The 22,566-nt window shown below is 37.8% G+C and overlaps 1 long non-coding RNA gene across 3 annotated transcripts in view; it reads left to right on the top strand.

Moving 5' to 3' along the window:
• Positions 1-22,566, top strand: part of LOC120410482 — an 82,827-nt gene that overhangs the window by 48,555 nt on the left and 11,706 nt on the right. For 2 of the 3 annotated variants that reach the window (XR_005602681.1, XR_005602683.1), the window contains 2 exons: positions 13,291-13,371; positions 19,443-22,565. This is a non-coding gene — a long non-coding RNA (uncharacterized LOC120410482). Of the gene's footprint in view, positions 1-13,290; positions 13,372-19,442; position 22,566 lie in introns of those variants that run through there. The other variant, XR_005602682.1, reaches the window with a different exon arrangement.

Here is a 22,566-nt window from a genome sequence, read left to right on the forward strand (position 1 = left end):
GGTCCCATAATGACATGGTGGTTTCATTTAATCCACTGTGTAACAAGACATTTGATTTGACTAAGAAAATGCAGTAAAATATCCTGAGCCTGATCAAGCCATCACTGAATCTGATGCAAGGTTTTTTAGTAATAAAATGTAAGGGGAATCACAATGAATGGCTGAGTCTTAGGCAATGAGAATTCAAAAGGAAGGTTTTGAATGACATCTCATCTTCTAACTTCTGGGAATTTCAGCAGCATTTAGCATTTCTTTAAAAGAAATTTGGATTTTACTGGAGATAAGCAGCTGCAGATAGCATTACTTATCTAAGATGATTCTTCTCTCCATCTGAAAGGAGACACAGGAAAGAAAGGCAAAATTCCAAAGTGATGACTCCATAAATGGTTTATTTAGAAACTGAAGCTTGACTTTGTTTTCTTGCAGAAACCAAATGTGTTAGTTTGATTTGGATACAGTATATTGACAAAGGGTGGGTTGTTTCTTCTTTTCATCTAACCCTGGTTGTGGAGATAGAGAAAAAATAATCTGTCCTTGAGAGTAAACAATGATCCAAACCCTTTGTTTGCTTGAAATGGCTGACCTTGCTAGGAAGATGTATCCACACAGATGATGGTGCCTCCAGAAGGAGTTATGGAATCCTGGCAAGTGACTCAATGTCTGTGTGAGCAGTGCCAAGGCTCCGTTCACCTCTGATCCAGAAGATGCACAGCCCTGGTGTGGCCAGGGAAATCTGCTCTACACAGCCTGGCCCACATCGCCTCCTATTGAACTGCTTGTGAGGAGAACTGATATTCCCTCTCCAAGGGGAGCAGGGAAAGGCACAATGAGCCAAAATTCGTGCCCCCTGTAATGGCACAGCCTCAGTGGGAGCTTGCTGATGGTCACCCTGCCTGCGGGCTGGAGCTCGTGTCCAACCCTCTTCTGATGACAGACACTACGTCTCCTCCTCTGGTTGGTATGAGAAAGCTGTGAGGCTGTGACACAGAAATCACCTTCTAGCTAGCTATTAAGAAAGTTTAGCAAATTGACTGCTGCTAAAATAAGAGATATGAAAGTTCCATCTTGCAGTTCAGTCACACGGGGCAAATCTCACAGGCCCGACGCAGTTGGAACACCCATGGAGCACGCTCAGCAGGAGCTGACCTGAAGGATAATAGGGATGCATACTGAATGAATTGGAAGTAACACCTGGCCTTTGTCTGGAAAATTACCATTTTTTTAGGCCAGTCTTCAAAGCTGAACATTTCTTTAGGACTCTGGAGCCATTGAGGAAGCAGACAAAAGGAAGAGAGTCATGGAGAGACATGTAAAAGCTGCAGGCCCAGCAGAAAGGGCGAGAGGGTATGTGAGAAGGCCGAGGGAACAGAAGTTAAAACCTCAGCATAAAATTCCAGTTCTTCCCATGCGGATCAGTTTTTCCAAGGGTGAAAGGAAAATGAATTTTCCAATGCATTTAAGTGATTTCATTACACAATTATGTGCTTGCCTAAAATTTAGCCACATACTGATACCCATCCTTGCAAGTAATCAGTTTTTGGTCTGTGTTTTACAACATGTACTTAGTTTAAACATAAAAGACATTCATGTATGTGCGTGTAAAGAGACACATTCACCAAACTCTGTGCCCTGTCCCTCATTCCAGAGAGAGTGAATGCATCTTTTCTGAGCAAACATGCATACTATAGAGGAATAATGTTTTACTTTTAGAAACATCCAACATCCATTTACTACACATATCTAATTAAGGGAAAATGCCAGTCTTCACTAGCATCCAAGCTTCCAAACAGATGCTCAACTCACTACACTCCAGTGCAAAAGAAACCATTGCACAACCCAGCTGAAGGGGTATATGCAGAACACTGGGTAGTTACATTCTCACAGATATCTCGCTCTAGTCTGAGACTGATCCAGCATAATATGAGTAGGTTGAAGCTGGTAGAACTACCCAAATGCTTAAAATTTCACACTTTCTCAAATGTTTACTTTTCTGGATCAGACTCTTGTGAATAATTGGGCCTGAAGCTTCTTGGACTATTTTTTTGGGGAGGGGTGTGATCAGGTCATAAAAATGAGAATGCCGTCTTTGTAGGGACTTAGCAGTCACAAACTGCAAGCTGATCATCAGCCTAATTGCATGTCATCCTCCCCTAAATCAGATTAGTCACAAATGCTTATCAGCTGAGCCCTAAAATCCTGATGTAGTTTGAAAACATAAAAGTTTTTATGAAGGCTATCTTGGAGACCCAATAAAAAAAACCCAAACATGGCAGCTTTGAATATATCTGGTGACAGTGCCTAACAGCCAAGAGAAATCAGGGAGAATTGCTATGTAAAGTTACAATCTTTTCAAAAACAAGCCAGTTAGATGACCTCCAGCTCTGGAATCTGCTGTCATTTCCAGTAGCCACCCTCAATATTTTTGCCTTGTTTTGTCTTTGCTAGCTCACAGCTTTGTGACAGCTATTAGTATCTTGAGTAAATCATGCAGCTTTGATTTGCATAGACAGAGAAAATTCTTTCTCATCTGCTGGTGGTATCAGATCTACCCACCCTGAGCAGTTCTGGTGTGAGCTGTAGAGGTTACATCAGCCTCCACATTGGACCATTAGTCTCAGAAAGCCTCTAACAGCATTTCATGGATGACAGGACAGTACTGTCCCAGGAGAGCAAGCCTGTGCATAGGTATTTACTCAACTGTGTACAATATTCTTTAGTTTGGTGCAAAGCAAGGAGCCAAAGCCATGGTTTTTTAGCATCCCAGTGACATTCTGTTAAATCTGGCAGCTCTTTCAGATTTTTTTTGAGCAGTATTTTAATCACAACAGCATGTTACACCTTTGTAGAGATACTTCTTGAGAAACAAAGTATATAGTATGGACCTAATAACAGCTTCAGGTGTACAATACAGCATGGTTAAGCAAAGAATTTCTGGTTTACATTTCTGTTCATCTGTCTCTTCTACTACCAGAATTGATTTTCCCCCTACTGTCTCTAGGTCGAAAATTAAAGGAGTGGATCCCTATTTCTTTTCTGAGCACCTGTTTCCTATTTTGAAATGTACAGTAAGTGATAGTATATTTTTTTTTTCTTTACTCCTACAGCACAAATAAGGTTGCTTATATCTGCCTCAAGTGCCAGAACTTAACATACTTATGCTCTAGTTATCCAGCTGACTTTCTGTATTTATTAGATTTTTAGTACAGTATGTGGCATTATAATCAATGCACTATTGACAAAAGCACTTGGATCACACACTATTTATTTAATTTACTACACCAACTCTCATTTAGTAAATTTAACTCATACACTGTGTTTTCCTGGCACATTCCGATACATTATTCAGAAAGGGCACATGGATTGCTTAGCAAACCACTCTAAGTTATGTCAGGGGCCTTGCTTTAGGCTGTTATCATTAACCTATTCTTTACCTTGCTTGCTACACATGTTGGGCAGTAACTTGTGAAGTTTGGCCATAGTTCTGCAGCATTTTCAATGTCTATTGAAGTCATAACACAAGAAGCATTTTATTGTAAACTGAAGGCATCATAAATTCTAAATCTACAACATTTTTAGAACCAATTATATCAAAGCAATCTGATTGTCACTCTTTTGCACATAGGATTCTCCCGTCAGTAAGTAGTCTTATATTACAGGCACAAAACACTGATAAGCATTTTAGCTCCACCAGACTAGCTGCAGCTGTGTCACATTTGTATTTCCTTATTTTATGTGTGCCAGTTATCTAGATTAAAGTTGGAATAGCATAGCACTCCACTAGATGACAGGCTTGGTTTAGAGCCAGGCCACTTAGTGATGCTTATCAAACAATTTTCAGCTACATACAGTAGCAAAATTCAAAAACCTGAGAAGACCCTAAATTATCAGGCATGATATGAGAGATCATTTCTTTTTTCGATGGAAGATTAAAATATTCCCCTCACAAATACATGGAGTCTCCCTAGTCAGGGGCATCAGTGAAATAATCTGATTTCATTTTTTCTACCCCGCTTTGAATGAATGTGTGACCCTCGTGGTTTTGAACAATCTTACCCAGTCATTTGGGACTGGAGATGGAAAACGTGTCAGATCAGTGGCCCATGAACTTCAGAAAGTCCTGCTTTCAATAGCTCAATTTTCTGTTCTTTGTTCTTATGCTCATTTAGTCCTTGTTTGCTTGGTTGTGGTTTCTAAGCTATTAATGACCAATTCAACTCCATGGGCTACCCTCAGGCAATGGTGCATTAACCTGCAGGCCTATTAGATACAAGTTCACCTTGAGCCTCCCTTTCATTAGGGTGGGACGACCTGTGCTTTAGACCATTACAGGTATTTGCAGGAAGACTATGACTGCTGATTCTGATATATCCCAAGAGAGCATGCCTTCTGAGAGGCAGAGGGCAAGTTTTTCCTGGATGCTGATGACTGTTTGGACTAATACCATGACTGGTCTTCTGGGTAGGCTGTTATAGGAAGGAACACCTGGTTTGACTATCCAGTGAGAACATTACCTGCTCCAAGGAGCTTCTTTAAAGCTAGATTACTTTTTGCATTAGGTCTTGTGAGCATCCTGATTCTGCTTCTCTGCACTCTGCTGAGAGAGTAGTTAAAAATGGATAGATAGGAGTATAAATGCCATTTATAAACACGGAAGCCCAGTGCTCTGACATGCTGATGGTGGAGAGAGGGGTAGAGGCACATCAGGATTAGACTCACTTAGCATTCACTTTCTCAACACTATGATGAGAATAAACTCTGATGAAGTCTACATTAAAAAATATATCCAGTGGCTAGAGAATTGTGAAAGATGCCTGGCAGTCCTGCATGACACTGAGGTGTCACAGCTTTGATTGACTTCATGGAATATAGTTGATGGAACAGATGATGGAATGCAATCATATTGTTGAATGTAGTATTCTGGAAAGATGCTTCAATGTTAAAATTATATGTGTAGCATAAAATCTAGGAAAGAATAGAATAGGATAGGATATAGTTGAGTAATACAAAACAGAGTAAATTTTCCTTTCAGAGGTTGGAGTTTTGACTGCAGCTCTGAAATGAATTGAATTTTCTTTTTCTTTTTTTTTTCTTAGTGATTAATTATTGTGGAATATTCTTTAAGAGCTGTGACATCTGTTAAATGTAATTACTTTCTCTTCCACGTGTAAATCAAGGTCTTTCTTAAAAAAAAAAAAAAGAGGTAGTTTATACTTGAATTAAGTACATTTATCAGCAATTTGCAAGTTAAGGTGTATGTAAAGCCTGTGGCTATACTAAAGGCTCAGTTGTGCCTCCTAGGCACAGTGTTAATTAAAGGGTGATGTGGATTCATACCACTCTGAGGAGAACTCTGGAAAGGATTATACCTTGGAGAGGCACAATGCCTCCAGTGCAGCACAGCATGTAAGTAAAATGCACATGCTGTGCACCACCCACATTGCTGTTGCTCAGCACCTCTCTGGGCCCATTTCCTTCCCAAACCCCCTCATCCACTTTTCTGGGGTTCACACCCAGGGGGCACTGGGAAGAGACAGTCCTGGCACTGGTGTCCAATTCCTGCACGCCAAGGGAGAGGTGGTGCTGACATCCTTTACGTTGCTGGTAACTATTCAGGCTGGATACAACCTGGCCAAGGATAAACAGAAATTGCCAAGTGTCATTCCCAAGACATAATTTCTCTTTTTACTCAGTGTCAGGTCTTTTAAAAGTCTGACAGTGTGAATGATGTTTGATAGCTTCTCACATTTTATCTAAGCCAATCCTATATAGCTAATTTTGAATAATTCTATATCCAGTGTCTGATTTTGTTCTCCCTCATATTTTTCATCAGGGATCATTTTTCCCTGGGGCAGCTCTCTTAACACCAGTGTAGTTTTAGATATGATTTACTCCTGTACAAATAAAATCAGCATCAAACCTAACCTTTGGTTTAGAATATTGACAGTATACAAAAGATTTATTCCAATCTCTATGTAAATAATATCTGTGATCAATTTAATACACATTTAAGGGGGTTTCAAGGCTTTATTACTCACTGGATTAAATGTACATTTTGGTAATATATTATTGCTATTGTACATCCAATAGATCTAATTCAGCCCAGGGTGATTTTTTTATAACCAAGTAATAGACCACTGAAAATAGGATTTATTATAGAAATGCCAAGACATTCTTATTTATAGTACAATAGTACAAATTGCCCCTGTAATAAATACTCTTCAGTTATCAAATCATCAGTCTTTCATGGTAACATTGACAAATGATCCCATAGGCAGTATGATATTATTAATGTCATGTATTAACTTTCAATTTTAAATTGGTTCTTGGATCTGGAACAACTGTACATTATATGATGCAGTTTAAGTAGGGCTTGTGACCTAAATCTGCATAGCATTACAGCAAAGTGTGAGTACACATAGTGCTTTAGACTATCTTAATCAGCAACCTGAAAACAGTGTCACTCTCAGTCCAGAATTCAACACAGATTTGTAGATTTCATCCACTTAGAGGAAACTGTTACCAAAGAATGTCTAAAAGGGAAATTTTTAAATCATGCAGAAAATTTTTGGTAAGTCATTGTCATTGTTGGTCCCAAGAGAAGCAGGTCAATTATTAAGAGCTGGCAAAAATAAAGAATAGAATGAATTTTCTTTAAAATTCAGCTTTTGAGAGTTCTTTTCTTACCAGCAAGTGTTTGTTTCATAAGCTGTTCACTATTACTGTAGAAGAAACAACATTTAGTTATGTATATTTGATCTGGAAAAAGTGCAAAACCAGGGTCCTTTGTAGAGATTTTACATTTGTATAAAGTAAAACAAAATAAGCAGGCAGGATTAAGAAAATGTTATAAAAGTAAGCTTTGCAAGAAGTATTTATTTGAACAATGAGATTGGCAAGTCTAACAATGTAAGAAATATATGCTTAGCAACTTTTCATAGCTTAGCTTTGTAGTACTCAGCAGATACATTTTTTATCCTCAGTTCAGTCCCATATTTCAGTACTAGAAATCCAAATAACTTAAATCCTTAACAGTCTCAGAATGAGGTACTATTTAATTATATAAATTTTATGCTTCAACATCACCAGTAATTTATTCAGAATTTTAACTGCTCTTTTAATGCATCAAAGCTTGATTGGAAATAAGTGACAATTTTTTATTTGTTTTTCTGGTAAGCTGGATAATATTTATTTTGTTTAAGAGAAATTTAGCACATTTTTTTCAGCAGCCAGTTAAGTGTGCTCATTGTTGGTGCCAATGCACTGTAGAGATTTTAAAGGAAGCTAAATAGTTTAGACAGTCAATTGAAAAAAAAAGTGTAGTAATCCCAATGGGATGTTGGGAAGATTTTTTTTCTATGTCTTTCTTGTGTTATGCATTTTTCTGTCTTGGAGAAAATCTTGGTTTCTCAACTTGCCTCACTCTCATTCCAGCACCCAGCCTCACTAGTCAAGGAGAGCAGCTAACTGGCTGATCAAAGTTAGGACAGCTGGCTATCACCCTCAGACCACATTAGAGCATGGAAAAATTCATCCTGGATCTCAGTCAACAGTCTCTTCCCTGTCTGTCTGTTCTCTCCCAGCCAGTTAACATAGTCTCTTTTCTTTGGAAATTCCTGCACTTGAAGACACAGCTTTATCCCAGGTGGAGATTCCAGTATTTTTACACGCTGCACCTGAAAAACATTTACAAATATTTCTGCAGTCCCTTCTACTCACGTTTGGCCAGCAGAGTGTATCTGTAATTTTATTAATTTACACTGACATGACTTTAGACTGGGGATTGAGTACTTATTAATAGGCAGTAAAAGTATGTGTTTACATCTGTCTGTCTTTATCAGGAGAAAGCATCTCTATTTATCCCAGCTACTATGTCAAACATTCATAGTCATCTGAAGTGCAACATCCTTCACTCATCCTGTAAGAATGTTCTCTCTTCAGCTCATCTAAACAAACTCTTCAACTACAGAATGCAGCAACTTAAAGCCCAGTTCAGCATCCCTTGTCTTGTCAAAGCTTTTACCCAAATGAGATCTGAGGTGACTCATGGACCAGCAGTTCCTATGAAAATTAATAATGTAGAATTACCCAGGGCATCAATAAGAGCCTGAAACAACCCCTAAGCCTCATTCTCTGCTGTCTGCATAACAGAATTCATCACCAAGGCTTCATTTTGAGGTCAAACTTTTTGATCTAGGTACAAAAAGAATTCATCACTGATTTATACCTGCAGTTACTTTTGGAAATGCAATTATACCCACTATCCCAAAACCAGAGGCCAAGTTAAAACACATTCTAAGAATCAGATGCTAAATTGATGGTGGTGATGTAAAGGCCTCGAACAGCTGCCCATGCTCAGTTCACACTTGATCCCAAGCCCATTGAAGGCACTGTGAATCTTTCCTTTGACGTCAATGGGCTTCAGATCAGGTTCTGAGCAATTTTTTAAAAACCTCAGATAAATCAAAACCATTTCCTTTGGAATGAGACTGTTCACACCCCTTGGTGAAGACTATTTCCTTTCCAAACACAGCTTTCGTCCCCAAGTCACATCAGCTAAATTTCTATTTTTACCAAAAGCTTCATTTTTTAAGGAAGCAGGAAGTATGTTTTTACTTATATTTTCTAAGCTGTTTTTGTTCAAACTTTCAAAAATATCCCCAGCTGGGCAGGCCACACCTACAACGAAAAATGCAGAACATTTTAGAAAGTTATGGCTATTTAAAACCCTCTTTTTTAAAACAGAAACTCCTTTCAGATTTTATGTGCTGAGGGACTGTCCCTACACAGTGCAGCCAGTACACTCCAGTAGATCATTTTGTCTCAAATGCACGGCACCATGGCAAATGCTATAACCTGTATGACAGAACTCACACAACACTAACTGTTATACAGAACATTGTGCTAAATACTATATAAATTGCTTTATAAATGTTTCCAAAATTCAAAATAAATTATAAGGTAGAGTAGACCAGGGAGAGTAATCTACCTGTCAGGAGCCAGTTCTGTCTAACCATTCCCAGAAAGTGATGGGAACATTTTTGAATAATTTTAAATTTTAATTAAATTTAATTTAATGAAAAACAATCCTTGTGATGACTAAGAGAAGAGTGAGGTGCTCCCCCTTTGTTGAAGACTGTGAGAGTGGTGAGCATGTGTTCACTGCTTGGAAAGAACAAGGGTGCAAAGACATGTTCAGACACCATGTGGATGTACAGAAAACACCAAGCAGAGCCTATTCTATAGCCTGAATCTATTCCCTTGTGTAAGCAGGTCTCCCATAGTTTTGCATGGGGAAATACCACTTTCATACCACTGACCAGTGGGCTGTGAATATTACCTGGGAGACTTTCTGCCCCTTTAGTGAATGCCAAAATTTCTATATTGTTTCATAAACACAGCAACTGCCATATTTAACTGTTAAAATTCATGTGTGCCAGTATATCATCGTTTCAAGGGAAAATGGTACAAAGGATCTTTGCTCCTTGGACTGTGATAACTGTTTATGGTGATGGAGAGACTGTCTTAATTAGATTAGCTGAGTTATCATGGGAAAAAAGATTAGACGAGCTGTGTTTCCTTTTTCTGCCCAAGCATAGGCATGACAACCCCACCTCAATAATGGCCATCTCCCATTTAATGTGTGATTGCAACTTTACCCTGAGAAACAGCACTCTCTAGATAAGTTGCTTCCTAAAGAATCTCCTAGGGGCACTTTGTGCCAAGTCCACTGCTGTGTTCCTGTTGTATTGGGCCTCCATCCCTTGTGAGAACATCTGTGTAAAACAGATGGATAAGGTGATCTTCATCTGCAGTTTCCCTCCACTGTTTTCTGAGTATTCTGAAAAGATGTACCTCTTAGGGGCCCCAGACCTGTGATTTTGATGCAGGAGCAAAAGCACATGTTTTGCAGAGGAACAATGTAGATCTTGCAGGATAACCTATGATGCACAGTAGTCCTGAGTAGAAGCTAAGTGAGACAAAACCAGATGATTCCCCGAAGAACAGTTCAGGCTATATGGTTCAGACAATCTTGGGATGAGATAAAAGAGAACTCAATACAGAAAAACCATCTAAGAAACCTCTTTCAGACTGAAAACAGCAGCTAAGAAGCCTTACTGAAAACCATTGTCAACTACTGCTTCTGGACTGCATCACTTTCTTCTCCTATGGTAATGAAAGACTTAGTCTGAGCAAAATTTATTGTCCAAAAAGCACTTGTTCTAACACTGTGAAGGAGTCCAGCAGAAGGGACAGAGATGACTAGTTTGCTATAATATGTGAAATTGCCCCCAAAATATGTACTGTGCCTAAGATCAAAACCAAGCAGGCCGGGAGTATAAAATAAGCTTTGAAGGCAGTGCAGGGGGTCACAAGTGTTTTTTGGTGTGAGGATCTTAGTGGCCTCAGCTGATGTCAATTTAAAGAGACAAATGATTATACCAGAGGCAGAAAAAATAACGTGGTACTATTCCCCGAGGTATTGATATCTCATCAGACACATTTTTTTGAGTTAAGCAACAAGACAAAAAGGAGTTGGTGGGGGGGGGGGGAAGCCAAAAAACAACCACAAACCCCCAAACCAAAAACCCCACAGTTCCTTTGAGTATGAATTTAACCAACTAGTTGCCTGGGTTTATTATGTTTTTTAATCCCATGAAAAAAAACTGACTTGCTTATCTGGCTAATTGGGACTCTTCTTGTATCATGACAGTTGAGGAAGCCTAAAGAAAAGGGCTATAAATACCTACAGAAAGAGAAGGGATGAATACACAGTCATCCTGTGGGTTTAAGAATTGCCCTAGCAGATACAAGACTCCCAGTTGTAACTCATTTCTTTAACAGCACTGGTGAACATCAAAGAGTACAGCATGGAGCATGCTGAGTTCCAATTACACACCTCAAAAGTAAATGTTACTTCAATGGACAGTCTTTGGAAATTCAAAATGAAATAAAGGCCAAGATACCCAAATGCTCTCTAAAAAATGTACACCCTTACTGATAACAATTGTTTCCTCAAAATACATAGTTATTAGCATACAACACTACCTCATTTTGTGAAAAATTGTTTCAGGAATGTGTTAAGAGCACATATGGATATTAAACTCTGCAAGATATCAGGAAAAGAAGTGTCAAATAATTAATTTCAGTGAATTTCTATTGTTTTTTAACAAGCCATTTTTAGACACAGGAAATCTTTTCTGAGCACAGCTCGTGTTTAAAGGAGAAATAGAGTTAGTACAAATAATTGGTGTGTCTTGAAGCTAGGGAAGCATGACTTGTTTCATTAAAAAAAAAGTCTTTAAAAGCTGTCTAAACCCTCTGTAGCTAAATACAAGTTCAAAGAGTTAAGTCTTTCACATTATTTAGCAAAAAATCATTGCAACAACTGTCTTTGATTGTTGGGTTGTTTTTTTTCTCTCTTCCCACAGTAACGAACAGATTTTTCTCTAATACCTTAATCCAGTGCAAGGAAAAAAACCTAGTGATGTGGCCATAATATTAACTCAAATAAGTAATGGATAACGAAATTAATGTAATAAGTGGCCTTTAATTTCAGTTGTACAACCACCCTAACCTTCATGACAGTGCTCACATGCGTGTTCCTGTCACATACCCTTGCCTTCCTGCAAGTATATCCAGTATCCAACGAACTGGCTATAGCATGTAATGAAAGTATTGAAGTAACTTCTACAGTCAGCAGTACATGCAATGTTACTTAAATGGAACTATTTTCACAGAAAAATTGCTATGCTATGGTAGATATGCCAATACTACCTTGGGTAATATATATAGATTATGTAAAAGAAGTATACATGTGTGTGTGTGTGCCTTATTAAGCCCTTGCATCAAGCTACCAACAAGAGTTTCTTTACCCCATAGGGTGTTGGTGTTTAGCTCGCGTTTTACCTGGTCCTACCTCTAAGTTTGTAAGTAGTTCTGGTTTTGTTCTCAGAAAAGGATAAGATTTTCCTAAGGAAATTAACATAAACCAGGATTAAGAAGTGTGTTAAGCCTCTTCTATTATTTGGATCCTAGACTGGATGCATTGCAAATAAGATGTAGATGTGTCAATACTGAAATGCATAGCAGATAATTCATGCTGAATATCTACCCTCATAGTCTAATTTTGCACAACCAAATTGAAAGAAGGTCTCCTTTTGTCATGCAGTAAAAATAATCACTGTTTTCACTTCAAATATTTCAGAATTATGATTTTTCAAAATGTTCTCTTCATTGCTCTAAAACTCCCTTCCTCTCACTGTTTTTCTGTTGTATTTTTTCTTGATTTTGTTTTCCATAGCATTTCTTAATTCATTTATCACTTTCAACCCGTGACTATAATATGTTTCCTTATTGTAATGGGTTTTCATTTAGCACATGGGTTTTCATCTTTTTCATTAGGTCAGCCCACAATAAATCTGTAATTTACTTTTTAAAAGAATAGAGGATTGTACAAATGAAGCGAGTGAATTTACATTAGAGTTCATATTAAAAACAAGAATTAAGCTTGACTACAAGTGCCATGATCTAAAATCCTTCAACCACACACTAAGACTTTTTTAAATAAGCACCTATGAGTAATGCCCTGTAATGAGTACATGTGTATTATGTTAACACTCCTTTTCATTGTGAAAGATAGCAGAAAGTCATCTGGATTGCCTGTGTTGGCAGTTGCCAAGCTGCCAGACCTGAGCTTGGGTGCTGATTGTGCCTGGTGCCAAAAGACTCAAGAGGAGGAGCCAACAGCTGAGATTGCAGGGCAAGTGCTCAAGAGAACCTGTGAGCCCCATTAAAGCAAACATTTAGATGCAAAAGGAAAAATTTGGATATAAAAATTATTTGGATACGTCTGCTTGATCAAGCAGCCATTATGCCTGCTGAGGGCTCTTATACATCTCAGTCTCAGGTGGGGTTGATCAAATGTGGGCAGAAGGAGGTTTGGATACAGGATCAGTCAAACCTATGAACCTTTACATTAAGACAGATAGCAGCCACAGCAGTACTGAAGCTAAAACAGAGAAGTCACACAGCAGGGAGGCAATGCACAGTAGATTGTGGGGAGCTCTGAAGTATGTGTTCTTCTCTTGACCCCTTTTTTTTTTTTTTTGCATGTTTTTGATCATTTTTAAAATAGTTGAGAACTGCCAGTTAATGCTGAATCTAGACAAATGGCAGCAGTTCCTTACATGTCTTAGAACCTGTGGGATGATAAGGGTTGCTCTAGGTACAGAAATTTGTGGAAGTAGTTTTGCTGCCATAAGGACTAATTTTTTACTTTTTTTTTTCCAGGAAATCTTGGATTGTGGACCACTTTTCATTAGTTGTTCCTTGTGGCTCAATATCACCTTCAGCAAGATCCAAACCACAAGTGTGAGTCAATAATTATCTTTCCTTTTTTTCTTTAGAATTAAGCCTTTTTATATTATTTTTAAACTGTTTTATTACTTGTTTCATCAAGTGCACAAAAAGCAAAATATCTTCTTCACTGATACCAGAACATGTGTGCATTTTTATTTTTTGTTGCTATTTCATTTTTCCTATAACACAGAATTACCTGCTTTATAAGGTCGTAATGTCTCTTGCTGTTTTACTTTAAATCACCAGTTTCAGGACAGTCAGAATTCCAGGAAAATTTGTTTTCAAAGTTTCTCCAAAGAAAGGATTTTTCAGCTCAAACTTAATAGGGTACCCTTGTGCCTAGACGATATCAGCATTTTTTGCTATTAGCAGTTATAAGAAATTTTCTCTTCATGCAGTGGTACTAGGCTAGCACAGACTACTTTTAGACTTCAGATTACTTTCATTCAGGTACTGGTTGGAAGTATGTGGAACTTTTCACAAACTACAGTGCACTCAGCCTGTTAAAAATGCTGATTTAATCCAGATTTATGGATCACTGCTGTTAAAAACAATTTTCAAAGTATGCCTTTAAAGCCCTCTTATTTCTTAAACCTGTTTTACCTTTCCTTGCACTAAGAATACCAAGACAAACTGATATATTCCCCTTTAGTTAGATTTGGTTCAGGGAATATACACAATATTTCTGCATTTTAATCCTATAACAATTCCCCCAAATTCTCTGCATCCATGGAGATCTTTACTTTAGTTCCTGTCAGCCTAAACAAAGAATCCACATCAGTACTTCCATATTTTTGCCCAGGATTTCCCAGACAAAAATATGTGTTCACATACCCTTAAAATATTTGAGGTATGCACAATAAATCCACTACTTTCATAACATGTCAGACATACTTGTGAATGTGCAGAAGAACTGGACACCACATGCTAAGTAGCCGTTATGCCTCCTGGAAAATAGAGATATACTGTGCATGTCAGAACCTCCTGGCAGCGCAATCCAGCACTTTCTGGAGTCATCAGACTTAAGACAGCAACACTGTCACAGAGGTCAGTGAAGCTGCTCTTCCCAGCACTCTTACACTGCCATATGCTTAGGACAGAGAACATCTCCTCCACCACCGCACACTGCATTGCAGGGCTGAAGAGCGGCAGCAGGAAAACCCCTGGGCAGCTGGAAGCCCCCTGTCAATGCAAGATCACAAGTGTGCAGCCTTACAGCAGTTCCCATAGAAATGATGGAGCTGTGCTGGTCAGAGCAAGGTTAGGATGTGATTCTGCCACTTTTTCTCTCAAGAGAAGACACTGGTCTTTGGAAATGGCTGTTGCTGTAGATCAACAAACAGAACCAACAAAAAGAACACATTTTAGCATAAGGATAATAGCAGGCACATCAAGAAACCCAAGAACAATTTAAGCCAGTGGAAACAAGAAAAGCCAAAATGTCTACATCTAAACATAAGCAATATGGAGGAAGATAATATTTACAACAGAGGTTCAGTTTCTTGTGCATTTTCTGCAATTCCAGATTTCAGGAGACAAGCTCTACTTTGGCAATTTTATTGTATGTGTTTAATTCAAGGTATTAAGAAAGCATGTATGCACTTTAAAAAGTTTACATTCATGTTCTGGAGAAAAAAAAATTTAAAAGAGAAAGAAAAGAGGAAAGAAAGAGAAAAACATAGATAAGATGAAGGTGCTAGAATTGACTCTGTTTATTAATCTCTACATGTGAATGTTGCTGGTGCACTTCTTCAACCTGAACGCACTGACATGTACAGACAATCAGGCACATTGAGCCCAGCAGCAGGGGACAGGGGAAGCAGCTGAGCCAGGGAGGAGACAAATTCGGGGCAGATCTCAGGATGGCAGGGGAGAGTACATCAGGAACAGTGATTTTACATCCTAGGAAGGCTATTTTGTTCTTTCAGGAGACTTCTATGATATAGTCCAAAAATGGGATGTTAGGCATACAAGGTTTAATTGCTGTATTTCAGTCCTCAAAAAAAAGATACGTGCAATGAAAATTAAAAAAAAAAAAAACTATGTCCCTTGGTCTCATTGGAGCTATGGTAAAAGTGTATGAAGAATGTAACATATCTTCCTTGTATTAATATACAGTATAAAGAAATAGGTCTAGAGCTCAAGACACAAATGGAGCTTTAGATTAGCTGTCAACAATGTCATATCCATGTTAATAATGCCCTATTCATGCCTGGGGCTGACAGTCTTTCTTATTTTTATTCACAAATTCCATTTAATAACAGCAATAAGTCACTCTAGACAGTGTATTTCTAAGGGATTTCTGCACTTCTCAGGTGGTTAAAGTCACTTGACCTTCGGCCTCATGCCTTAAAAACTCCCTAAGAGATGTGCTAAATTGCCCAGAAATACATTGCCTGTCATGTCTTGTTGGTTAATTAAGGGCCAACCTAGATGGCCTATAAGGACTGCCCTTAAGTAATTACTAATTGATCTCCTACTCAAGAAAAATGAATAAATTCCACAGCAGCCACACTGTCACATGGCATTTACTCAAATTCATATTCCTCCAATAGAGGATGAAAAGCACACAGTACAACCCATAGGGTGGATTTGAGTGCAGAAGAATCTTCAGAGCAGCAAAGCCTCAGTCCCAGAGTTTGTTGTGTCTTACTGGTTGTAGTCACTGCTCTCAGCCCTTCACTTGCATTGAGACAAAATACATTGCTTGAAAATCAGAATTTGAGAGATTAAGAAGTATCTAGTATTTCCCATCTGGATTTAACTACTCTGAAAGATATTTAAACTTTGTTACAAATATCCAGCCAAGGAATCTCAGCAAAACTGTTAAATCATCACCTGATGAAAGCCTACCAAAACAGCCAGAGGAAACACATTTCAAAGCTCTTTTCTGAAGAATGGAGGTGGGATTTATGATGGTACAGGAGAGGTTCTTGCAGCTTTTTTTAACCCAAAATTTTTATCAGTATTCATGACAGAAACTTCCTGGTATTTTCTGTTTAAAAGAGTCTGAAAACCTCCTGTTATCTTCTTTTTTGATAAGACAATTAGAACGCTTTGAGTTGCATCAGAAATCTGGACAATGTATAGGAGTATATTTTCAGGTATAAGCAATATGAATACAATGCTCTTAAGAAATGTATGGATAACAATAGTTATTAGCCTCCTGTCAGCCTCAGTAAGAGCACATTTGTATATTATCCTATCCAACTAGTTTTCAGATACTGACTTCTCACACCTATATTAGTGGTTTACATGTCTCAAAATTCTCAAAGTAAAAGGGACCCACCTCTGAAATATTTCTCTTGGACTCATTGGATGAAATGAGGACTCATTGGAGTCAAAGATAACATTTCTGTTGACTTCAGTATTAAGGCCAAGATTTTAGTCCTGCAGACATGAAGAGTATAAAACAATACAAAATTTGGGAGACAGTCTGGTACATGATAACATATGGTACAGGAGGATAAGCCAATGTTTTTAGTGCCTCATTTGAAAAGCTGCAGTGGTTCCATGCTTCAGCTGATGCTTTGTTCAGGGCTCTCCCCACTCCCCTAAAACCACATTAGGGGAAGAGCAGCATTTACCCTGATTGCATAGAAACAGGGACTCTGAAATCTGGAAACACACTGATCACTGCGGGGGTACAAACACCACTGGCATAATGCTAGGAATCACATTAAGATACCTGTCTCACCTATTAAATGCTTAACTGCTTTATCTTCCACACCTTTTAATCTGTTAAATGTTGTGGAATCAGTGTATGTAAAACTGTAAATGTTATGGGTAGCTGGGACATGTGACATAAATATACCTTCTAGTCATTATGATTACATAACTGATTGCTGGTATTTGACTCAATGTACTGTACTGATTGTTTTAAGATATAAAGAGATTGATAAATTAAATAAAAGAAACATGCATTCCTGAAGCTTGTTTGAAACAGAGATAAACAGCGAGCTAGGAAGGGCTGCTTCCCCCATCTGGATAAAACCAAAGGGCTGAAAAGCACAGTCAAATCCAACAACTGCCCTTTCAATCAGTCCCCTGGTACTTTGTGTAAAAAATTACATCCTGGCCTATTTCTGCGGTTGATGCAATTCTGGAATAATATGTTTGATTAAGATGGCTACTGACAAGATGTGTAAACACATGCAATGTAAGCTAATTTTTGTGATATAACATTTTTACAGTTACTCACAGGCAGCAATAAACTGGCATTTCTAGTGTGGGGGGGGTTTCAGAACCTTGGAGCTCAACTAGATGTTTATGAAGTCAAATTCATCTTCAACAAACATCAATATTTATGCAGCCTTTCAGTGTAGCAGTAAAACATATTCCTTTAAAAATAAGGGAATAAAAATAGTGATAATTCTGATTCCTGGATGTGCCTAGTTTCTTGAAACTGAAAAGGCCTTTGCTGTCATCACATTCTGCAATGATTTCTGTGTTTTTCTATAACATTTTTCTCCCTACACATGTGGGTTTTATATCCTCTTCATGTTGGTATAGCATGAAGTCTTATGTGGAATTTAGAGGATCTGAACTAAATGTAGCTAAAAGGAACTTTTGGATGAACTGCCTGGGATTTGTTCAGATCTGTTAAAGTAATGGGGGAAAGCACAAAAGGATAAAGAAAAGAAAGGCCTTAATCTTTGTTCCATGAGTGATAAAGCAGCATCACATGGGTGAAAATTGGCCTGACCTTCACCCACATGATGCTGCTTCTGCCTCAGCCACTCTTTCTTTGCTCTGATTAAGTGAAGATAGCCTCTTTCTCTGCAAGGAAAAGTCAAAGAACAAAAAGAAAAAAAATTCTGTCTTAACTATAAAAGGTTTATTTTTTTAATCACAGTTGGGCTCATACAAGCCAGTTTCTAATCTTATTTTTTTAAGCTAAAAAAGTGCCTTTTTAGAATTTCTTTGGCTCGGTTTCTTTAGCCCCCCCTTCGAACCTCAGGGCCTAGATCTTAACTTGCTTCCCTTGGATGTGCTTTGTTGCTCATCTTCACTTTTACATGATAGCTGTTTGACTTAAATGGGTTGTTCGCCAAAGGATTGCCCCTTGGGGAATGGAAAAACTGGAGGGAGGGAGAGGAAAAGCAGTACTCAGCTGGTTTAAATGGCACGTACAGTATATCTATTGGCAGGGTATTGCCAATGCTCCAAGGAAGCTCTCAGTGCTCAGCTTTTACCACTGAATATTAGACACCGAGACATGATTTTATGCATCAGGTTATCCATGTTCATTACAGACTAAAAAATTTACTGCGACACTGTTGTCAAACAGTTCCTGTGACTAATATTTTTAACAGCAGGATATTTAAAATTTGACAAGGATATAATAATTCATTGTCCAGATAGTCAACATGCTTGGAGAGCTGCTAATGCCTTCAAAGGTTTCAAGGGGGCACATTGAAATTAGTCTCCTTAGCAATGTGTGCTACATAAATATTTTTGTTACAGTATTGCAACAGGATCAAAACTAAAACTAAAAGTATTTTTAATTGGATGGTAATTACTAAAAATCACTTAAAGTCATGATTATGTCAGCATATGTACCTATGAATTTATGTGGCTGAGATCCAGTGAATTATTGGCTAAGTCCATGGTCCAGCTTCAATTTGCACTGGTCATTCTTTCCCTCAGGAGCTAAGAATTTATGATGCTGTGCAACATAATGGAATGTCATTGTAATGTGCAATGTCTGTTATTGTATTACGTATCTGAGGTAGGGAATGAGAAAAGACCTCCCCAGCTTACCTACAGCAGACATCAGACAGCTTTTAGTTGGAAACACTCTGTATATTACTTAGATATGCTGTACTATGAAATGGCAAGTTACTTTATAAGTTCACAGTAGTGTCTACAATTGAAATCAGACATACTGATACAAGCATGCTCTGTGTAAGTGCAGTGTGACTACCACTGATTAATTAGTGTTGGAAACAACAAACACCAACTATCTCTGTTTAGAAATTTTGCAGCAGGAATGATTTATGAGAACATTCTTAAAATAATACTGATTCTAATTATGATATGTGAATACACTGACTCTAACAACATTTCTTCTTCTTTGGCAGTGTCTTCAGAAGCATCACCATGAGTCGTTTTCTGGCCTGGACAGACATTGTCTAGCTATATGTCCTCACATGCACAGCTGAATCAATTGTTTTTTAGTGATATAACTGAGATTCACAAGGCCTAGTTCTTGTGTGTTGTAGTACTGGTCACACCATCTAAGAATATGTTTCCATTTGTTTTCCCAAATAAATTGCACCATTGTGCCCACAGAGTGCCACACAAAATGTTGTGGTTGTAAAAATGTTCAGCAACAGTTAGGGTTTGGATGCTGATTCAAAGCCCATTGAAGTTAATGAAAAGACTCCTATTGATTTCAATGTGCTTTGGCTCAATCACTTGATTCTTTGTTTAGAACTTCTAATGATTATTTAGTGGAAGAGGCAATACTGTGAGCTTTTGGTGCTGAAGTACTCTTGCTAAAAATAAAATTATAAGGAAAGAATCTTTTAGGGGGAAAATTATAATTTGTATAGCACATTTAAGTTAGCTATTTAACACACATAATCATCAACACATACACATTTATGAACATTTATGGGGATTCATAAATGCTTCCATAGTACATACTAACACACACACAGAGCCTTCATAGTCATACAAATCATACTAAGAATTCAAGGTACTGACACACGGGAGAGTCCAGTGATATCCAGGGTATCTGCAACACCCACTGGCAAATGCATCAGAGAGTCTGTAGAGCCCTATTTTCCTCTGAATTGGCAATAGGAGGCTGGTGACACCCCCAGGCCTTGCCAGATGGCATCAGGGTCCTGGTTTGGGGCAACTTGAAGGCAGCCCTTAGCCTCAGCAGTTAATTACCAACAACACATTATCTAAATTCCGTGTATTTTCTCCATAATCATTCTACAGAACTGTTTTTAAGCTCAGAATTTGACAAACCATCTGGTTTTAATTTTGTGGCTTGAATCACTATTTCATTAACAAGAGGACAGCATTCATGATGACATATAAAATATTGACGCAATAAGCTAAATTTAAAACGATGGAACATACTGAAAACCACATTAAAAAAACAAGAATGTGTTTTTATTTAAACCACTAAAAATACTTTAAAATACATTTTTGATTGAATTGTCTGGTTCTTTTAGTGTTTCTCAGTGCTAAGGGTTGCTTTCACACACCCATAAAAGCTCACATTGTGCATATATGGTACCACCCTCATCACTAAGGAGGCAAAGTAATTTGGTATATTCACCTGCTTGTTAGTAGCTATTGACAGGACTAATCTGCAGCCTTCCTTATCATCATAAGATAATGACATCCAGTACTTTTTTAATTTAAAATAATCTGAGCCAGCCATCGTATTTTACTGAAAATGCACGTTTCTACGTATTAAATTGCTTTCCATACAGCTTGTTTTGTATGACTTTTTCAGTTCATGGCAGCTGCCTTAAACAAGTTTGAAAGGCTCCATTATGGTTTTTTAGGTCAAAAATAGCTTTTTTTAAAGTGCCAAAGTACTTAGTTACAGTGAATTGGTAACACAATATCCACACCATAATATGCATATTGTGCATGACAAAAGGCGAATAATTTGTAATCCCCATTTAAAATAAAAGCATAAATACCTACTGTATTCAGCAAATCTGAAATATTCTACCAGTACATAGTTAAAAGAAACTCAGTGTGTTCATGTGAAAGACTACAATATTCTGTACTTTTTTTGTGCAACTTCCTGAAAATTTATAGCTCTTTTTTAATTTTGGGGGTTTTCCCACTTCATTATTAACATGGATTCAATATTGAAATGTAGTTTAGGAAGTTCACAAATGAAAATCTATGTGCAAATAACAGGAATGAAGGCAGGAGAATCTATATTAAGTGTATGCCACGTGTAATCCCCAGTGCAACAGAAGTTCAGATCAGAAAGGTGTCTCATCCCTCTTGGAGGGCCCATTTCAGGCTCTGTCATTCACACTAGGAGTGTGCTAGTGACTGCTGTAGCTGTACTGTATGTCCACAGTCCTCTAGTGCTTCATACAGTCCTTACTTGCCAGAGATTTACTCACTCTGCCTGGTGTTTCTCACAGATTTTTGCTGATAATATATAAATACCATCCTTCCTTCTTATTACATTTGTTTAGTGATCCACATGCAGTATACATAATACAGGGACCTGCATTCATTTGCAAAGCCTGAAGATATTGTTCATTATGTTTTATGTGCCAGAATGGATAAAAATTATTCACAGAAGGGTGCATGTTTAAACTGGCAAAGAAAGATGATTGACATCTACCATAAGTACTTTTGTCAAAGCTTTGGCATGTTATCAGTTTGCAAAGCTATTCTAATGAACACAGTCCATACTCACCAGATGTGCTATCAAGAATATGCCAGATACTTGCAAAATTCTGCTGCAGCCTTAATGCCAAATGTGTATGACACAAACAAGTCAGGCTACAAGTTCTGCTAGAAAAATTTGATTGGATAAAGAGTTGAGCCTAAAGGGTCAACGAATGTAAATAATTCTAGGCAGGAGCCTACCCTCCTGGGTAATTTCACTAAATGTGGATTATTATCTCTGTGCTCAAACACTAAATTGCCTTGGATAAATTTGCAACTTTAATACTGATGCAGGCAGAAGTAGAAAATGCTTAATTAAAATAAGGCTTTATATCTGTATCTCAGAAATTAAAAAACTACATTATTTAATATTCCTGTTTGTTTATCCTTTTATTCCCAAGTGGCCGTTGCTAGCTCACAAGCGTTATTGTTTACATAGGGTAAAAGAACAAGAACTAAAACAAAGTCTGTCACAAAAAACATATGAGAGAGGATTTAATTCTTTCAGGCTTTCAAGATACCAAGAGCTTGGCAGAGGTTTTCAGCAATGCCTTTTAGCCCCAGTTTTGAAACAAGTATGTACATAGTGCTTTCCAAATTACCCAGCACATGGCAGGCCTGTGCTTAAGGCTGAGTTCACATCTCCTGTGACTTTCTGAAGTCTGCACAGCAATAGAAGATATTGGTGAAAGAGATCTTGGTTTCTCCTGTGACTTTTTCAAGTATTCCCTAGCCACTCATCATTCAGATATGCATTTATGACCTTCTAAGGTTCTAAGTGTAAAACACCAAATAAATTATTTTAATTAAGTAATTAAT

Source organism: Corvus cornix, chromosome 9, assembly GCF_000738735.6.
Source record: "Corvus cornix cornix isolate S_Up_H32 chromosome 9, ASM73873v5, whole genome shotgun sequence".
NCBI lineage: Eukaryota > Metazoa > Chordata > Aves > Passeriformes > Corvidae > Corvus > Corvus cornix.